The sequence below is a fragment of the Lynx rufus genome, unplaced genomic scaffold (assembly GCF_022079265.1).
Source record: "Lynx rufus isolate CCGP_SWC_20201006 ecotype Redwood Valley unplaced genomic scaffold, mLynRuf1.p SCAF_7, whole genome shotgun sequence".
In the NCBI taxonomy this organism is placed as follows: Eukaryota; Metazoa; Chordata; class Mammalia; order Carnivora; family Felidae; genus Lynx; species Lynx rufus.
The window spans coordinates 130,443,445-130,460,962 of NW_025814889.1; the positions used below are offsets into that span (position 1 = coordinate 130,443,445).

General features: G+C 54.5%; 1 long non-coding RNA gene across 2 annotated transcripts; it reads left to right on the forward strand.

The window, feature by feature from the left end:
* The first annotated feature begins 1,746 nt into the window (after window positions 1-1,746).
* On the forward strand, window positions 1,747-13,019 carry LOC124502450 (uncharacterized). 2 transcript variants are annotated; one of them, XR_006959911.1, is made up of 4 exons: window positions 1,747-2,816; window positions 3,105-3,251; window positions 12,413-12,540; window positions 12,888-13,019. It is a non-coding gene; the product is annotated as an uncharacterized LOC124502450 (long non-coding RNA). The 2 variants fall into 2 exon arrangements; XR_006959910.1 differs by having other exon boundaries at window positions 1,749-2,816; window positions 12,413-13,019.
* Window positions 13,020-17,518: the final 4,499 nt, after the last annotated feature.

The following is a 17,518-nucleotide window of genomic DNA, read 5'->3' on the forward strand; positions in this document are numbered from 1 at the left end:
TGATAAAATTGTGTAAAGCTCCCCACGCACCAGCACACGAGTGCACGTATCACTGGTAAAATCCAGAGAAGCTCTGTGGATCCCACTCATGTTGATTTCCTGGTTTTGATGTTGTACGATAGTTACGCAAGATGTTACCACGGGGGAAGTTAGTTCAAAAATTAAAAGTTGGGGCGCCTGGGTGGCCCAGTCGGCGGAGCGTCCGACTTCGGCTCAGGTCGTGATCTCGCAGTCCTTGAGTTCAAGACCCGCGTCGGGCTCTGTGCGGACAGCTCAGAGCCTGGAGCCTGCTTTGGGTTCTGTGTCTCCCTCTCTCTCTGTTCCTCCCCTGCTCGTACTTTGTCTCTCTCTGTCTCTCAACGATAAATAAACATTGAAAAAAAATTTTTTTTAATTACAAGTTAAGGGGCACCTGGGTGGCTCCGTCGGTTAGGCGTCCGACTCCTGATCTGGACTCAGGTCACGATCTCATGATTCATGAATTTGAGCCCTGTGTTGGGCCCTGCACTGACAGCGTGAGACCCGGCTTAGGATTCTGTCTCTTCCTCTCTCTCCATCCCTTCCCCACCCATGCTCTCTCTCTCTCTCTCAAAATAAATAAACTTAAAAAAAAAAGTAAAAAAAAAAAAAAAAAGCAGGGTGGGGGGCACCTGGCTGGCTTAGTCGGTGGAACGTGAAACTCTCGATCTCCAGGTTGTGAGTTCGAGCCCCACGTTCGGTATAGAGATTACTTAAAAAAAAAAAAAAAATGCTGGACTCCCAGCCTGGAGACCTGGATCCTGGGTTGTCGTTCTGGTTCTTTCCTTAAGTCGCCTTAAGTCGACGGCAAATCCCTGGCCACCACTAGGACTCTACCAGCCCCCCGTGAAACGGGGGTTTTGGCTTGTGTCACAGGTTTTCACAGTTTGATGTTTCACGGCGATACGTTTTGTTCCAAACATCCTGATGGAGACACGATGGGCACTGGTGCTGTGATCCCCCATGGGACTTCTGCCAGCACATGCACCATCTCATTGGAGGGCTCTCCCTGAGCTCAGGGGAGGCCGGAAGTGCCGAGAAAGGAAAGTCCTCTGACGGGAGCTGGTCGTCAAGTGTCCGGGCGCCTTCGCCCCTTGGGCAGAATGGCCGGGCTGTGTGTCTTCTGCACTGGCTCCCAGAGATCCCCAGTGGAAACCCACATGCTTTGTCCTTGTCTTGCCTTCCTTGTCTCACCGTCCCCTCTCCCTGACCTGATTTGCCGGGGAACTTTATCCAAACAAATGACTCGTATTCAAATCATCGTCTCAGAACCTCTGCGAGCCCCGTGTCGGGCTCTGTGCTGACAGCTCGGAGCCTGGAGTCTGCTTTGGGTTCTGTGTCTCCCTCTCTCTCTCTGACTCTTCCCCGTTCATGCTCTGTCTCTCTCGGTCTCAAAAACAAATTAACATTAAAAAAAAAAAAGAAAAGAAAAGGAAGGGAGTCAATAGGGCAGCACAACTAGAGAGGAAACCTCGTGAACCAAGGCCCTAGGAAGGACCCTGAGACGATAACTCGCTGTCCCCATCCTCCGCGCTGACCAAGTCACTTGGTGGCAGTTCTCTCCATATCTTGCCTTTTCACTCAAGACCACGTTCCTGTTTTGACCAAGAAAGTGACCCAAAAAGGACTGTGGTCACTCTCTTATCGGGCCTGTGGTGGGGGTGGAGGACACACGTCAGACCCTTCCCCAGCTGCTGTGGCCCCAAGCCACTTCTCCGGGGAAGACACCCCAGCCCCACTGGAGGCCACCACTGGGTGGGCTCAAACTCTGAGCCAGACGAAGGGATGTGTCCTGAGCAGTGGGCCCAACAGCACCCGGGTAGCCTGGTCCTCCTAGGAGAGAGCACTGGAGAGGGAGTCCAGCGGCCACCTCTGTATCTTTCTGAACTTAGTCTCTTCCACATCCACACACCAGGATCACAGGCAGGAGACGTGCCCGGTCTTCACAGGCCACAAACCGTAACCAGTCGTATCCTTCCAGTGGGGGCGAAGCTCTGTCCTTTTTCCACCGCGTCCCAGCCCTCGGCACAGGGCCTGGTGCGTGTGAGGGGCTCAGTAAACGCCGGCTGGATTAACGAGTTGGCGAGTGAATGAATGAGAGTCTGGGTATGTCGTCTAGTTCAACCATTCAATCCAACGCGGTATCGCGAAGGGCCTACTATGTGCCAGGAGCTGGGCAGGCGACCGAGGAAACTCACAAATAGCAAGACGGGATTTCTTACCCTTCCGAGCTCATGGTGTAAGAGCAGAGCAACCTGTCGTCAGGGCCCGTGTGTGTATTCCTGAGTATCCCCTGTCTACTGAACTTGACTCTCAACCCTGGGTCGCTGCTCAGTGTCTGCAGCAGCTGAACTCTAGGGCAGCCCCACGATCCTTCCTCCTGGCATTCACACCCTTGTGTGATCCCCTCCCCTGGAGTGCAGACAGGGCTACGATTTGCTTCTAACCAACCGACAGTGGCAAACGGGATGGGGTGTACATAGTCACGCATATGTGACTCTGTCATACACCTCCTTCTTGTGAAGAGGCTCCGTCTCCCTTGCTGGCTTTGACGAGGCAGAGAGCCATGCTGGGGAAGGAACGGAGGGAGGCTCACCCCCGACACCCAGCAGGGAGATGAGGCGCTTGGTCTGATCACAGCGAGGAACTGAATTCTGCCAGCAATTGTGGGAGCTTAGAAGTAGACTCTTCCCCGGTCAAGCCTCAGCTGAGACTACAGCTCCAGCCAATACTTTGTCACCTTGTGAGACCCCGGGCTGGTATTTAAGCCGAGCCCATATTCCCGAGCCACAGAAACTGTAAGTTCATAAATATGTGGGGTTTTTTTTTAAGAATTGTTTTTTATTCTTTTTTTTTTAATGTTTATTTTAGAGAAAGAGACAGTGCGAGGGGGGGAGGGGCAGAGAGAGAGAGACAGACAGACAGACAGACAGAATCCAAAGCAGGTTCCAGGCTCCGAGCTGTCAGCACAGAGCCCGACGTGGGGCTCGAACTCAGGAAGCGCGAGATCGTGACCTGAGCCGAGGTCGGTGCTTAACTGACTGAGCCACCCAGGTGCCCCATAAATGCGCGTTGTCACTGTGCAGAAAAAAACCCACTTCGGAATGGAGCCAATGGGAGGAAAGCAGAGGTAGATGTGGACGGAGACAAAGCCTTCGTGATACTGCTCACTTGAGCACCCGGATCCAGCCATGCCTGAAACTGGTCATCTACCCCCTGGACGTTCCACTCATGTGAGTCAATAAATTTTATCTTATTATTTCTCTAAGCCAATTGAGTCCCTTGCAAAAGAGAAAGTCTCGATTAAGACACTCATCTTTACAGGTAAAATTCAGTAACTTCTCTCCTCAAGGAAGCCTTCCCTACCCACACCGGATGGCTTCTGCCCGCTACACCACTCTCCCAACTTACCCTTTGGTTTTATCCTCTTCCGGCGTTCTTTAGCGTCTTGAATGTGAGTTGTGATCCTCGAGCACGGTTTGACGCACTTTATTTATTTATAAAACGTTTAAGTTTATTTATTGAGAGAGAGAGAGAGAGAGAGAGAGGCAGAGACAGAAGGAGGGAGGGAGAATCCCAAGCCTGCTCTGCACTGTCAGTGACACGGGGCTCAAACTCACGAACCATGAGATCATGACCTGGGCCTGCTTGGGGCGCCCCAAGAGAAAGGTTTTTAAAAAGTGCTTCAGGGGTGCCTGGGTGGCTCAGTCGGTCAAGCACGAGTCTCTTGATTTCGGCTCAGGTCATGATACGGCGTGTGTGTTCGAGCCCCACATTGGGCTCTACGCTGCCAGTGTGGAAGCCTGCTTGGAACTCTGTCTTCCTCTCTCTGCTCCTCATGCATTCTCTCTCTCTCTCTCTCTCTCTCTCTCTGTGTCTCAAAATAAGTAAATAAACTAAAAAATAAAAATAAAACAAAACACCTCTCTCTTGTTGGCACATAGTATACACTAAACAAAACTGATCCAAACAAACAAACAAAAAAACGCTTTTAGATCAAAATACAAGGTTGTCAAGAGGCGGATAAAAGGAATGAGGTTCACGACCCTGTACTGGCCCCCACGGTACGCCAGGAACTTTCAAACAGGCTGTCCCAGTAATTCTCCAGAGCTTTACGGCTTCCGGGCACAGACACACAGAAAACCCAGAGAAAGTCTACGAGGTCCAGGTATCCCAGGTGGCCTTTCTGGGCCTTGCCTGCCCGGTCTGTTTCCGTTTGTCTGGGCCTCTTTCTCGAACTCTCATACTTACTGTTTTGTCTCTGGGTGTCTAACTTGCTCTCCCTCTCCTGTTTCTCTCTTTTTCTCTTGCTTCTTTCTCTCTGCATCTGACCCTCTCGCTTCTGTTACTTTCTGTCTCTGGCTCTCTCTCTCTCCACTCCCTCTGCCTCTCTCCCCTCTGCCCTGTCCTTCCTCCTCTCCCTGCCTCCCTCCTCCTTTCCCTGCCCTCTCTCCTCCGGGAGTTCAGGCAAGGACCCAGCTGGCCTCTAGGAGACACAAGACTCCCCGGGGGCCCAGCAGGAAGTGCAGTTTCCCCTCTGACCCGTCAGCTGGCCGCGGGGGACCCAGCTTCCCTCCCACTCTGTCCACTCAGACAGCCTGTGCGGGGATAGAGTATCTCCCTTTTGAGGAGCTCTGAGGACAGCCTTTCCCGGGAGGGTAGAGGGTAGGGGGCTGGGCTGCGGCCTGGTGAGCAGGAAAGGAGAACCCCATGTTCACTGTTCCTGGGTGTTAGCACTGCAAAGGTTGGGGGCCGATGGAGAGAAGTGTCAAAGGCCACAGTCCAGTTCCAGAAAGACAGAAGGACACAGGGCAAGGAGCTGGGGGACGGGGGTTGGCAAGAACTGAAGTTCGGGGGGAAAGAGAGAGGTCTCTGCAGAGGCAGGGGCTTCTGGCCAGCCAGGGAGGATAAGGAACCACCCCCGTGGATTTGCACAGCCATTAATATATTTTTACATCCCCTGGGCGACCCTTAGGAGAGGCCCTGTGGTTCACCAGCATCCAGGGGTCAGAGTCAGAGGCCTGGTTTCTGATTCCATTTCCACCCTGCCGCACGCGTGACCTTGGACATGTCACGTGACCCCTCCCAGCCCGTCTCATCATGTATGAAATAGGGGTAAAAGGCCTGCTTATTGCAGGGGTGCAGAAAGGATGGGGGACTAAAGGCCCTGGAGACAGGAGAGGAGCCAGCACAGGACCAGGAGCCTGGCTTCAAACCGCGCACGCGGATTATCTCACAGCTGCGGGGGCCGGAAGTCGAGCACTGACCTCACTGCACAACATCAAGGTGTCAGCAGGGCTCTGTTCCTACGGAGGCTCTGAGGGGGGGACGGCACTTTCCAGCTTCTGGAGGCTGCTCACACTCCTTGGCTCACGGCCCCTCCCTCCGTTTCTCCGACCATCCTCTGTTGCAGCCGCTTCTCCCTCTCCCCCTCCGTTAAGGGATTACACCGGGTAATCCAGGATAATCTCCCTGTTTTAAGGTCAACTAATGCGACTTGAATGCCCCTTTGCAGGAAGCCTAACTATTTACAGGTTCCAGGGATTAGGTCATCTGGATGACCATCTTCGGGGGGCCATTTGGCTGTTTACCATGGGCTTTAACATGCCCCATCTCATTTTAATCTCCCCAACAACCCAGGGCGGGGAGGGGGGGGGGAGTAGTGTTGTGAACCCGTTTTACAGATAAAGAGATTGAGGTCAAGACCACACCAACATGAAGTTAGTGCTCTGGAGGGACATGCAGAGGGTTTAGATGTGAGCTCTACCTTCTTGGGGATTTTTAATCTAGGGGAGTGGAGGGGGCAGGGTGCACCGCACCCAAAAGCAGAGAAGGGAGTGCGGGAGAGACAGGGGAAGGGGTGGGAGGAATGGCTTCTTGGTGGCCCATTAGGATCTCGCCCCCCTTGACCTGTCCTGCTCTCCCTCCCTCAACAATAAATTCATATGGAGAGCCTCCTCAGTGCCAGGCTGGGCTGGGCATCGGGCGGAGACTCACAGGAATTAGGCAGGGCCCTCCTCTGGGCAGCTCTGAAGACAGGAGCCCAGCCTCCAGGGCGGGAAGCCCCAGGAATTTGTTCTCCCACATTCCTGCCCCAGGGCCTAAGGACTGGGTCTCAGCTCACCAGCCCCCAGATGGCTCTGTGCGGACTTGAGTGGCCGTGGGACAGCACATCAGAGGGCGCTGGCAGAAGGAGCTGGGAGCCCGGGAGGGGTGTCTGGGTTCAGACTTCATTTTGCTCCTCTGGGTCTGCCCCTGTGCTAAGGGAGAAGAATGGCCCCTGGCCTCTCGACTCAGGAATGCGGAGCATTTCTTAGCACCACTAAGAAGGAAGGGGTCAAGGCCTCCTATCCCAGGCTCTAGAAGGATCCAAATTGTTTGCTAAAACCACAGCCCAGGAGAGGTCTGAGGGGAGATGGAAGTCTGAACTGGGGGCAGATATCCTGGCTCTGATTACCCTATGGGGAGGAGGGGCCTGCTCTTAAAAAGGAAAGTTACCCAAGGGGTGGATGGAGGGAGGGAGGCAGGAACAGAACTCTCCCTCCCACGGCCCCCCTGCAGCGGCTCCCAAGGGGTGTGAACCAGGCATGTGGGTGGGCTTCCCCCCTCCCCCCAGGCACCCACCTCCCGGCCCTGCCCCCCTTCCCTCCTGTTCTGTGTTCTCAGATGTTGTCAAATGCCTGTTGGCGAGGCCTGGTCTCCTCTGATTTGTTCAGTGACTATTAGGTGCCAGACAGCTCGCCAGCATCCCCAGGGAGGGACAGAGTGCCCCAGGAGGGGTGGGCCTCCTGCTGTGTCCCCAGGCCCGGGGTGTGATCTCACAGCCTGGCCTTTCTCTTCCAGGCCCTGTAGGCCTGCTTTCTCCCCATCCCCCCGGAAACCTCACCCTCCTCCCAGCCGCGTTCCAGGCCTTGTTCTTCCCCGCAGCCCCTCCCTAGCTCTGCCGCCCGCCCCCCAACTCCTGTGGGGACCGCACCCTATCTCCACCCATCCCTGGAGACCTGGGCCCGACAGACCCCAGCTGAGGGGCACCCGACCTTCTAGACGCTTTCTGAGCTGGCTCTCCTCTGCCCACCATGACCCCATTCTGAGTGGTCTCCCACATACAGACCCCAGAGGTCAATCTCCCTTGGGTCCTGTTGGCCTCGGGGCTCAACCAGAGGAAGGGAACCAGTAGGGCACATATATCCTGAACGATTGGTTGACTGATTGTAAGGAACTCACGACTGATTGACTGTAAGGCAAGGCAAGTCGGAAATCTGCAAGGCAGGCCTTCAGGAAGGGCAGGCAGAACTTCCCCCAGCTCCCCGGCCTGAACTCACCCACACCTGGAAAGTTCCTTTTGCCCATTTAAGGTAATGTATTCACAGGTGTCCGGGATTAGGATGTGGCCTTCACTGGGAGGCCAGTATTCTGCCCACCACAGCCCCTCCACACACACACACACACACACACACATGGCCACCACCCTGCCCATTCCTTCATGAGCTGTTTTCTAGGTGGTCAACAGACCGGCCCGAGCCTGGGGGGGGCCTGGGGACACAGAGGCCGCTGTCTAAGCTGAGGCAGCCACAGAAACAGATGGATGGGATATAGTGACTTGATCGGGGTCAGATCTGAGAAGGGACGAAGGGAAGGCGGTACTCAGGGATAAGAGTGTCCTGTGGGGGGCCATCCCCACAGGGATCGGTGGGGACACTGCTGGGCCATGGTTAGGAATGGCATGCTCTCTGCAGTCAGATTTACTGTGACCTTCATGGCAGGAAGAGAGGGAATCATGATTTTATATACATATATAAAATCCTCCCGGGGCGGGGGTGGGGGTGGGGGGTGGAATCACGTTATATTAAAACAAACACAGATCTGCTAGGGAGTGGAATGCAAAATTCACAAGGTTCCTTAAGAAAACAATGGAGGCTTGAAGGAACCGTTGGGCGGGCCTCCGGTTCAGTTCTCGGAGCCGCCTTCCAGCTTCCCGCTTCGGCTCCCGGAGGGTGGCGGCTGTGCCGGGCGCTGTGGCGGGTTTGAGAAGCTGGCAGGGCGGAGCTCGGGTCGGACCAGCTACCGGGGATGTGTACCCGGACCCGGGAGGAGAGAGGCCCAGCCAGCTTCTCCCCGGCCAGGCTGGCGCACACCTGAGCATGGGCGGAGCCAAGTGGAGGCCTAGGCCCCGCCTCCCCCCTTCTCTCCCCCACCCTCCCCCACCTCCCGCCTTCTCCAAGTGTCCCAGTCTCGGTCTCTCTCCGACAGCTAGGTGCTAGGGACACAAGGGAGAGCCAGGTGGCCTGGAAAAGCAGACCCTGGGGGCGAAGCCAGGCTCTGACCATTGAAGCCGAGTGGACCGGGGGCAAGTCAGATTAGGGTAACTCCGTGCCCTGGTTCCTGGTCAAAGGGCATAGGCTTGGGGAAAATCCTGCCCTAAGTGACAAAGCCCCAGTTACTTAACCTCCTGCTGCAATTAACCACATCCGCAGCCCTTCGAGAAAGATCTCCAGGAAAGCAGCTACTGGGCCGGCCCATTCACCAGGGTCCCCAGTGTCACCTACAGGGTCTAGCATACGGTGGGAACACCAGAAGTACCCCCTTTCTTCCTTCCTCCCAACGATGCATATTAATTAGTCTCCAGTGAGGTGGGCAGGCACCAGGCTGAGACTTAGACGTGACTTCACTTTACAGCTGAGGAAAGGGAGACTCAGAGAGGTTAAGTGACTTGCCCAAGGTCACACAGCAGGTAACTACTTGTCCCTGGAGTCCCTAGTTCTTCCGCCTGACTTTTTCCACTTGACCGCAGCGTCGAAGCGTGGAAGTTTGGAGGCAAGGAAGGGGAGGTGCCCAGAGGCAGGGGACAAGCCTGGAGAAACAGGCGGGGCAGGCTCATGGCCATCATCAAAGGTCAAGGAAGGGACCAGTGAGAGTTTGGCCTTCATCCTGTGGACCACAGGGATCAGAAGTCTGTTCCCGCTTTGGGACCTTGTAAAACCAAAGTGGGCTCAGGGAGAGGGCTCATCACAAGTACTCCGCTTTCTCACCTGAAAAAACTGGCACAAATATATCGATAAGTGTTCATAATCCCGGTGCAAAGGATTTGAGCCTTAGCGTCAGACACATCTGGGTTGGGGCGCCCGGGTGGCTCAGTCGGTTAAGCATCAGACTTCGACTCAGGTCATGATCTCGCGGTTCGTGGGTTCGAGCCCCGCGTCGGGCTCTGTGCTGACAGCCCAGAGCCTGGAGCCTGTTTCGGATTCTGTGTCTCCCTCTCTCTCTGCGCCTCCCCCGCTCACACTCTGTCTCTTTCTCAAAAATAAATAAAACATAAAAAAAATTAAAAAACAAGCAACAACAACAACAAAACATATCTGGGTTAAAACCCCAGCATTGTCACTTCACGGTTGGGGGATCTTGGCGAATGATGAGATTAGTTACCTTTTCCGGGCCTTAGTGTCCAGCTGTGGGGACAGGACTGCTCTGACTCATCATGCAGGACCACTATAGGACTCAAAAGGGACAAGTTGGTTGAACACCCAACACAGTGTAGGTACCCGACAGTGACAGCTATTATTATTATTATTATTATTATTGTTACGATTAGCCAGGTGTTGTGGAGATTGGACCCATACTGGCAACCCCCCTGCCAGGGAGCAGGGCTCCCCAGGGTTTTGTGGGCCCCCCTCTCCCCACAGAACTTGGAGCCCTTGGTTTCTGGCTTCCCAAGTGTCTGTGCATGTTCCAAAAGCTTAGGCTTACAACTCATGACCCCCGTGAGTATGTCACGCTAAGCAGCCTGAGAAAAAAAACCGTCTGGAGACGGGAGACGGAAATGGCCTAGCCCCATGCTGCCCCGACTGGCTGTGTGATCTTGTGTGAGTCATTTCCCTCTCTGGGCCTCAGACAAGGGGAGGTGGATCAGATGACTCAGAGAGGCTTTCATTTCTCATCTTGGCAATGGGGGCCTGGGGATGGAAATCTAGTGCTGGACCTTCAAATTCCAGGGGGTGGATGCCCACCAGGTCCCAGGTGTCCGATTCCTGAAGCTTTCAAAGACTTTAAAAAAAATTTTTTTTTAACGTTTATTTGTTATTGAGAGACAGAGAGACACAGAGCATGAGCAGGGGAGGGGTTGAGAGAGGGGCAGACACAGAATCCAAAGCAGGCTCCAGGCTCTGAGCTGTCCGCACACAGCCCGACGCGGGGTTCGAACTCACGAACTGCGAGATCATGACCTGGGCCGGAGTCGGTCGCTTAACCAACTGAGCCACCCAGGTGCCCCCCAAAGACTTAATTATAAGGAATCCCCATGAAATACTGCAAGATTGGGCAAACGAAACCACGGGATGCCTGGTTAAATGTGAATTTCAGATTAGAAAACAAGTAGGGTTTTGGTTTTTGTGTTTTAGGATAAGTATGTCCCAAATGTTGCATGAGACAAACTTCTACTAAAAAGTTAATTTTTCTTGATCGGAAGTTCAAATAATTCAAGTTCAACCGAGAGTCCTGTACTTTATCTGGCAACCCTAAACACAGACAAATTAAAAAAAAAAAAAAAAAGAGGAAGCTTTTTAGGTGCCGATATGACATGCTCTCAAGGACACGTGAAGGGAAAAAGGAAAGTGAGGAAAAGTGTGGCTACTATGCGTCCCTGTATGAGAAAGGGAAGAAAAGAAAAGAATGCAGAAGCCCCTGGAAACACAGGCCTTCTGGGGAGAGGAACTGGATGGCAGGAAGGGGAAGAGGAAAGACTTTTCACTGTGTCCCCTTGGCACCTTTTGAATTTTGTGCCATGTGAATTTTTTATCCAGGAAAAAAAAAAACCCCACATAATAATAATAAATAAATAAGTAACATAATCCGGCAGTTTTGCTCCGACCCTGCTCCCCGCACCCTTGACCTCCTGCATTCTAGAAATACTCTAGGGCTTGTGTTACCCTTATCAAAATTCCTTTAGGCCTTTGGACTCGTCTCAGCCTGTCGTCAGCATCCCCCAGCCTGCAGGGGTGGGGTGAGTCACAGCCACCCCCAGCCAGCTGTTTGCCATCTGCCTTCCTGAGGCAGAGCCCCTTCCAGATGTGTCTCCTCCCCCCCCATCCCTGCAAAGACTGGCCTCTCTCTTCATCTCTCTCTTTCTTCTGTCTCTCCCCTTAGACCATAATCCCAGCGGATTCAACCCCCCCATTGGGTGTGCCAGTCACTGTTCTAAGAACGAATCTGAAAGGGAGGGATGGCTGGAGCCAGGGGAGAAGGGTGGGAGGACCAGTTGTAGGTGTGTTGCAAGGAGGTGGCGTCTGGGAAGGCTTCCTGGAGGAGATGGCACCTTGAAAGAAAAATACTCTCCTGGGGGCAGCCGGGTGGCTCGGGTCGATTAGGTGTCTGACTCTCGATTTCGGCTCAGGTCATCATCTCACGGCTCATGGGTTCGAGCCCCACGTGGGGTTCTGTGATGACAGTGCGGAGCCTGCTTGGGGTTCTCTCTCTCCCTCTCTCCCTGCCCCTCCCCTGCTTGCTGTCTGTCTCTCTCTCTCTCTCGAAATAACCTGGGCAAAGCCAAGGTCGCTGGAAATGTATCAGCAGGTCTTTCTTGAGCACAACAGTACGTAGAGCTCAGTGCTTGGTGCGAGGCTGAAGGCAGGGCGAGGAGGCACAAACACAGGGCCCTTCCCTCATGCGGGGGAGAACATGGCACATCTCATAGGAGGCTGTGGGAACAAGTCAGCGGGATGCCTTCGCTGCCACATCCAGGAGGACAGGCAGGGCAGCCAAGGGATCCAGGGGAGGGTTACCAAGCTGGGGTGGGAAGGGCCTTTGCACATCTCACTCATCCTCCAGGCAAGGCCACAGGCCCAGAGAGGGACAGGGAACCGGGCAGGTCACACAGTAAGTCAGCTGCAAAGCCAGGACCAGACCCCGGGCTCCTGACTGCCAGTCCGGGGCTCTCTACACAACCAGAGCTCAGGGCTCAGGCTCGCATCAGAGAAGCCTTCCAGAAGCAGGGATGCTAGGCACTCTGACCCCGGTCATCCCCTCTGGCAGGTGGTCCCAGGAAGGGACCTGCCTACTTTGTAAGGTGGGGCGACTCTGCCCGGTTGGGCTCAGCTCACGGCAACCTGCCAGAGAAATCTAGAGAGCAAAGGGCCACCTGCTCAAGGTTATCGCAGTGGAACCCTGTGCAGGCATCATCCCCGTTTCCAGGAAAGAAAATGATGGCTTAGGGAAATGAAATGATTTACCCAAGGTCGCTAGGCAGCGAGGATCATGACCTAGCCATAGCAGCGCCCCGTACTGTTTCCACAACCATTCTGCCTGCATTTGGGAAGTCCGTAGCCCTCCCACCCAAACGCGCACATGATGCCTGACCAGGTGAAATCCCACCGTGAACTCTCTTCCTTCCTGTTTACCACAGGCACCCCCCGAAAAGGAGCACGTAACCCCCGACGGCGCTATCGGCCATGTCTACTCGAGTATAAGTTGGTTATCAGAGCCTCAGACTGGGGCTGAACGCAGGGCCCTGCCCAGAATGACACACGACAGGTGAAGAGAGAGAGGTCCCCGGGCTTGGGCTGTGCCCTGGGAGTGGCTGGGGAGAGCTTCCCCCGGAGCGCTTGGGCGCCGGGCCCCCGTGTCCAGGTGGCATTGTGGGGGCGGTGCCCAAGGGTGGAGGTGCACGGTGATGTAGAAAGAACACCAGCCCCGCTCAGGTTCCGACCTGCGCTCTACCTTCTCCTACCTGCACGGGCTGAGCCTCCCACTCACCTCCCTGAGCCTCACAACCACGCCTGTGCCTCAGGGCCACCTTGTGTCCACGGGGCAGGTGCGGGTGCTTGAGATGCTCCATCCCAGGGTTCTCATGCTTAAGGGGGCATTGGCATCCTTTGCAGGGCCCCCGAAAACTCAGACTGCACGGCCCCACCCCAGACCTTCTGCTTTCGTTTGGGGGAAACTAACTACTAACTAACTAACTACTAACTAACTACTAACTACCTACTAACTACCTACTAACTACTAACTAACTACTAACTATGAACTAACTACTAACTAACTAACCACTAACTACTAACTACTAACTAACTAACTACTACTAACTAACTACTAACTACTAACTACTAACTAACTACTAACTACTAACTAACTACTAACTAACTACTAACTAACTGCCCTGACAAGTTCCGTGGTTCTGCTGCTGCTTGTGCTGGTACCGCTTCTCTATAAAAAGCAGGTGATCGTGGGGCGCCTGGGGGGGCTCAGTCGGTTAAGCGGCCGACTTCGGCTCGGGTCACGATCTCGCGGTCCGTGAGTTCGAGCCCCGCGTCGGGCTCTGTGCTGACCTCTCGGAGCCTGGAGCCTGTTTCAGATTCTGTGTCTCCCTCTCTCTCTCTCTGACCCTCCCCCGTCCAGGCTCTGTCTCTCTCTGTCTCAAAAATAAATAAACGTTAAAAAAAAATTAAAAAAAAAAAAGCAGGTGATCGCTATGAAAGCCTAGAGATGGGGGCGGGGGGGCGGTGATACAGAGCAGAGCCTCGGAAAGACAAGTACAAACTTGACATTTTGCAGGGATTTCACGCCCCCGTCGTCAGGGTTGGACAGAGGGTGCCCGGAAGGATGAGAAGAGGGGGGATATAGGGCCAAGGTCAGGGAGCGGGATGCTGGGCTCTCTGCAACGACTGCTTCTGGGAATGTCAAAGTCTTCCTCTAAGCGCCCCGTGGCAACTGCTGGGCACTGTGCCCAACGCCTCTCACGAATTGTCTCACATAATAGGTCTCCCCACAGGTCTCTGAGGTGGGTTATCGACACCCCATGTTACGGGTACAGGAACCTGTGGCAGACGGAATAACGGCCCCCAGGGGTGTCCACATTCCAAGCCCCAGAAGCTATGACCATTCCCTAACATGGCAGGAGGGACTTTGTAGATGTGGTTTTGATATGGCTCTCCAGGTGGGGACACTATCCTGGATTATCCAAGTTAGCCCGGAGTAATCACAAAGGCCCCAATAACAGAGAAGTAGAAGGTCAAGGTCTCCATCTAGTCAGGCTGCTAAAACCAAACCCCACACACTGTGTGGCTTGTAAACGACAGGAATTTTTTTTTTCCCCCTCACAGTTCTGAAGGCAGGAAGTCTAAGATCAAGGTGCTGGCACTTTCACTTTCTGCTACGGTTCCTCTTCCGCATTCACAGCTGACACTTTCTCCAGGTGTCCTCACCTGGTGGGAGGGACGGAGCCAGGGAGCTCTCCGGAGCCTCTTTTATAAGGGCTCTGATCCGGTTAGTGAGGGCTCTGCCTTCCTGACCTAAGCGCCTTGCAAAGGCCCCGCCTCCAGAAGCCGTCATCTTTGGGGGTTGGTATTACAACGTATGATTTTGAGGGGGACAGAAACTGCAGACCACAGCAGAGAGTCAGAAAGGAGGTGGGACAGAAGCAGAGATCGGGGTGATGAGGGTGGGACTGCCAGCCAGGTGTGGGGATGGCCTCCAGGAGCCTGAAAAAGGCAAGGAAATTGATTCACTCGGAGCCTCCAGAGAGACTACAACTCTGCTGATGCTTTGATTTTCGCTTTTTTTTTTTCCCTTTCATGTTTGTTTATTTTTGAGAGCCAGAGAGAGAGGGAACGAGCAGGGGAGGGGCCGAGAGACAGGGAATAGAGGATCCGAAGCGGGCTCTAGCTAACAGCCCACTGTTTGATGCGGGACTCGAACTCACGCACCATGAGATCATGACCTGAGCCGAAGTCAGACACAACGGGCCGAGCCACCCAGGCGCCCCCAACGCTTAGATGTTAGCTCCATCAGATGCATTGTGAATTTCTGACCTCCGTGAGTGCGAGATAACAAATTTGGCCTATTTTAGGCCACAAACTTTGTGGTCACTGGTTATGGGAGTCATAGAAAATTCGAACCAGAGGCTCAGAAGGGTACAGTGATAAGATCGAAACGTAGTCTTTCTGTCTACAGGAACTGTGCTCAGACTCCTAACCACAAAGTTGACTCAACAGCCAACTGGGGTCGGGAACTGAAGACACCAATACCATTCTCTCCCCCTCCCACCCCACCCCCACCATGGCGAAGAAATGACCCTGGGAGTGAGCAGAGGGGAATTCTGCTGGTTTTAAGTGTTGGAATTGTTATGGGAAAGGGGTGGGGTTGGGGCCGGGCACAGCAAAAGGTTTCCCTATCATGGGACTCCAGTTGATGAGAATTGGCTGCCCCGAGCTCTGTGCATCCTGAGGCTGAGCCCAGGCTCCCGGGGGAAAGTGTGCTGTGGTCGATTGGTAATGCCTGACGTGGCCTTGCCGTGGCTAATTAGCAGTGTATGCTGATCAGGATTAGATCGGTTCCCTAGGGCTGGCCCTGGGTCTGACTTATCTTTTTATTCCCAGGGCCTAGCAATGTGCCCGAAACAAAGCAAACACTCAGTCAGTGTTTGAAGGAGGGAGGGAAAGCGGGAAGAAGCGGGGAGGGGAAGCAGGGGAAGAGGAATTTATTCTCAGGAGGCCAGAATGAGGGCCGGTGGGTAGAATCCAGGGTGGAGAGCTTCTGACTCCCCTCCTTGTTCTGTTCATAGCAATCCCTTCCTTTGGGGGGATCCACCCCTGCCTCGTTCCACCTGGTGATGGCAGAACGGCCCGTCACAAGGTCCTGCCCCTCCTCTCCAGGGGCAGGCCTGTGACTCAAACCAGGCAAGACAATCTGAACCCCAATGAGAAACACGGGGGCAGGGGTGCGGGGGAGAGAGCGTCTGATGGCCACATCCTGGAAAGGTGGTCCACGAACTCAACCCGTGGAGAGGAAGTGGGCCAGAACCCTGGTCTGAGACTCCCGGGGCTGAGCTCAGACGCTCCTAACCTTAAAGTCATCTCTTTCAAGACGGCCAGCCAGAAGGCCCAGAAGCCACCGGGCAAGAAACACCCCCAGGAGATGCGGGCACCCGGCCTTTCCGGCTTTGCAGAGGCGTGGCCAATGTGTCTCAATAACCACCTCCACCTCCATTTTTATTCTGCTGAGTTATGCAGAGTCAGTTTCTGTGGCTTGAAACTGAAGAATCCCAGCCTCGTACAGTCTTTCTAGAAGGAAGAGCCGGCCAAGAACCATTGCTGTCCTGCTAGGGAAAGTCTCTTTAGTTGGAGACTTGAGAAAAGAGAAGTTGGTGTTCCCCCAGATTCCTGTGTTGAAGCCCGCATGGGATGGGATGGGATGGGATGGGACGGGATGGGAGGTGGGGCCTTCGGGAGGCGAGCCCCCATGATGGGATTAGTGTCCCCTGAACAAGAGGGGGAACGCTAATGATGATACGAGAAGACAGCCATGTGTAAACCAGGAAGAGGGCCTCAGCAAGGCCCCAAAATTGCTGGCACCTTGATCTTGGACTTCCAGCCCTCCAGTCTGTGGAATTCTGTACAGCAGCCTGCCCTAAGGCACAGGGGCTGGGAGGCTGTCCGGTGGGGACGTTGTGGAGGCAGTTGGGGAGTGAATGGGAGGGAGGGTCCAGAGACCTGTCGCCTCAGTGAGCGTGAGTTAGATTCCTTCCCTTCAGGCGTGGCGCCTGACTGAGTCCCTTTGCTCCCTGAGCCTCAGGGAGGTCATGAATATTATTTATCTGATAGGTTCCCCATGGGGCACATAGAGATAATGCAGATGAAGCCCAAGGTTACCCAAGCAGGCCAGCAGGGCACTGGGGCTTGAACCCAGGCACTTTCCTTTGAGAACCCCAGATCTTACCCAGTACTCATGCTGCCTCCCCTAGGGAGAGAAGTCCAAATCCCTCCCACTGTAAGCTCTCTTGATCGCAGATACAGGGTCTGAAATCCCGCCCTAAGAAGCATGTGGGTCCAGTTAGGAGACGCCCACATGGAAAAGGAGAGTGAACTGAGAAGGCAAATCATGTGTATGCACGAGCCCAAGGAGCCAGCAAGCCCAGGGGAAGGAGGGCCCCTCTGCCTGGATTTCAGACCATATCCAATGTCTCCAGAAAGAAAGGACTCGAAGCCACTATCCTAATCCTGAGGCCCCCAGGGGGGGAAACAGCAAGTTCCAGGAAGAAGACAGGTTCCCACAGGCTTTATCCTCCCCTGTCACTGCTCTAGGCAGCTCAGGCTTGGGGACAGGAGGGAGAGAGGGTGTTCTCTTATCTCATGCTGGGGGAGGGAGGGCCCTCCTCCAACACACGAGAGGAGAAGGCAGGCAGCTCAGGCTCAGAGCAGGAAGGGCTCTGAGACCCCCTGTGGTCCTGTCCCCTCCTTATAGGGCAGTGCCTCGGCCGGGGTCCACAGAAAGAGGGTGGCAGGATCACAGCAAGGACGCAGGTCCCCCAGGCGGGGGGCCTTGCAAGCACACAGCCCAGCTTCTCCCAGGCAGGACATTTCCCCCAAGCCCCTTCCCCAGCCCCCCTCCCCCTTCCACAGACTCTCCACCTGCAACAGTGAAAAGAAAGAGCCCTGGATTTGGAGCCCGGAGACCCGAATCTCAGTACTCACTCTGACACTGACTCCTATGGAGGAAACTCAGCTGAGTCTCC